Genomic DNA, 3168 nt, shown 5'->3' with positions numbered 1-3168 from the left:
ATTTAAAATTAAAACGGAACAGTAGAGAAAATCCGATCAGAATGACAAAATAAACTAAGCATCCACTGGAAGGAATCCCAATATCTGCAGACGGATCCGTTTCGGCCTTCCAGGCCTCATCAGTGCAGCTAGGGTACAGACCCAAACAAAACGTTCGACCAGCTTAGGTAGGGCCCAAACTAGTCCCACGACCACTAATGATTACAGACCCAAACCAAGGCAATATATATACACAGCCAGGTGTGAATGCAAATAGTGGAATACTATGGGGTGCCATACGCTGCAAAAGTCCATGTTAAAATCAAAATGTAATTGCAAAATTCAATGTCTGATTTATCAAAACGTAGGCGTAAATTTCTCAAAATGTAGATCTAGTTTCCCAAAATGAAGGTCTAATTTTTGAAAACGTAGTTCAAATTTTCCAAAATGTAGTTCTAATTTCTTTAAAATGTAATTCAAATTCAAAACGTAGGTGTAACTTGATCAAACGCGCTCTCCAAATTCTATTCTAAAACGTAAATCAAAAACCAGGCTGGTTTAAAATGCATTTGACAACAACACTAGAAATGGACTTTTGCTGCTTATGGCACAGACACACAAAATGTAAATCAAAACTAGTCAGCCAAGCGTGACGTGGGCCTGTTCCATTAATGATGGGGGAATCATTTTTCGCTGCAGTCCAATGCCGTGAACAACGCTTCCCAGTGCGTCTGCTAATTTTTAATGGTCAGGGTACCGCGATCACGAGCCCTATGCTAGGCATTATAGCCAATGTGGGTTGGGATTTGCAACAAGGTCTTGGACTAGGCCTCTATACTATAGTAGGAGGCCTGGTCCTAGTCTAGGCCTATAATATACGGTAGAAAATTCTCTATAAGTAGTTATATGATTACAGGTTTTGTACCAAGATCGATATTAACGACCGCATTTATTTTTCATTGAAAATAAAAAGAAAATTTTAAATAATTTAACTTAAGGATTTTAAAATATTCCAAATCTGTACGCTTAAAAAAAATAAATAACTTAAAACACAAACAACACGATAGGATATAAAGTTTGAGAGAATAATTGGTATACTGTACTGTATTTCTGAAGTGCCATTCGTTTTGGGGTTGCTACAATCAGGAGTTACAATCGATCCAACAAAGGAAAGCACTATCTATTTCCTTACATTTCAAAAAGAGGATGCTAATTTTTAATGGTCAGCGTACCGCGATCACGAGCCCTATGCTAGGCATTATATGCAATGTGGGTTGGGATTTGCAACAAGGTCTTGGACTACGGTATTATAGTTTATATTGTATTTTTTTTAAAGTACAATATCGGGGCCGCCCGCGCCTGGGGCCCTGGCGCTCTACTATATTATAGGCCTAGACTATAGGACCAGGGCCGTAGGCAGGATTTTCGATGGGGAGGTGCGTTTTGCAACCGAAGTGGACCTTACGATGGGCGACTGTCTAGGGGTCCCCGTGAGGGTGAGGCGAATCTTCTGGAAGCTCTGAAAATTTAGCATTTTGAGGGCCTTTTTTAATGGATTTCTAAAATCCATAATTTTTAATATCGCGATTTAAATTTTCATTCATTTGAGTATTGTCTAGGGACCTACAGTAAAAGCAGGAAAAATAGAGGGTGGGGGTAAAGGGAGGAACCTGAGACAGAAGGTCAATGCTACCTCAGCCCCACCATGATTGGGGCTGAGGTAAGAAAATTTATGATTATGGCACCTCAAAATGCCCGGAAAGGGGACTCTCAGACAAACTTCAATTATGATTTTTCTTTTTTTTTCTCCATTTTCTTTTATAATTTTAGGGGGCTCTTCTCCCTTGAATCCACCACTGTGAAATTGTAATTTTTCATGTTCTTTACATCTTTAGGCCTACAAATGACATGGATCAATCTGCAATCACTGGAGCTGATAATTTCAGCACATTATTAAAAATCAACGGGTAGAAGAGCGGGCAAAAAAAAATGTAATGCATACTATAGCATTTCGCGACAATTAGGAACGATTTTAGTGAAATAATAGGTTTTAAAAGTAAACTTTCTGAAATTGGGTGGTCCAGGGGCAGAGGCCTGGAGGGGGTTTGTGAGAAAAGTGACAAAGTAGCATTTTGAGGGTCTTACATAATAGATTTCACAAACACATAATTCATGAATATTTCATTTAAATTTTCATTAATTTGGGTGTTTTTGGGACCTGAAAAAGTAACGTTATTATGTCCTGTACATCTGCATGCCTAGTATAAGAGACAGATATTATATAGATCAATCTGCAATCACCGGATACGATCAATTTCTAACAAATTTCATGCCACATTATTAAAAATCAACGGTTAGATACGCTGGCAAATATATAATGCAATGCATGCTATAGCATTTTGTAATAATTAGGAACGATTTTGATCATAGGTCTTAAAAAGTGGACCTTTTGGAATTTGTGGGGTGCGTCCGCACCCTCTGTGTGTCTGTGCCATAAGCAGCAAAAGTCCATATCAAACCAGCCAAGCATGACTGTTTTGAAATACATTTTACAACAACACAAGAAATGCCAAATGTAAATCAAAACTAGTCAGCCAAGCGTGACGCGGGCCTGTTCCATTAATGATGGGGGAATCATTTTTCGCTGCAGTCCAATGCCGTGAACAACGCTTTCAGTGCGTCTGCTAATTTTTAATGGTCAGGGTACCGCGAAAACAAGCCCTATGCTAGGCATTATAGGCTAGGCTTATGTGGGCTGGGATTTGCAACAAGGTCTTGGACGAGGCTTCTACACTAGGAGGACTAGGCCTCTATACCATAGTAGGAGGCCTGGTCCTAGTCTAGGCCTATAATATAGTAAAATTCTGTATAAAGTAGTCATATGATTACAGGTTTACATTGTACCAAGGTCAATATTAAAGATCGCATTTATTTTTCATTGAAAATTTAAAAAAAAACTTAACTTAAGGATTTTAAAATATTCAAAAAAAACTGTACGCTTCCAAAAATAAAAATAAATTAAAATAACACAAACAACGCGATAGGATATGAAGTTTACGAGAATAAATTGTATACTTGTACTGTATTCTCTGAAGCGCCGTTTGTTTTGGGGTTGCTACAATTCTGCAGTTGTTACAATCAGTGGCGTCACACTCGGGCGCTGACGGAGGGAATGGGGGGGGGGGGGCT

Source organism: Anneissia japonica, unplaced genomic scaffold (assembly GCF_011630105.1).
Source record: "Anneissia japonica isolate Jap-2015-1 unplaced genomic scaffold, ASM1163010v1 scaffold287948_len850469_cov200, whole genome shotgun sequence".
Taxonomy (NCBI): Eukaryota; Metazoa; Echinodermata; class Crinoidea; order Comatulida; family Comatulidae; genus Anneissia; species Anneissia japonica.
This window is presented reverse-complemented; position numbering follows the sequence as displayed.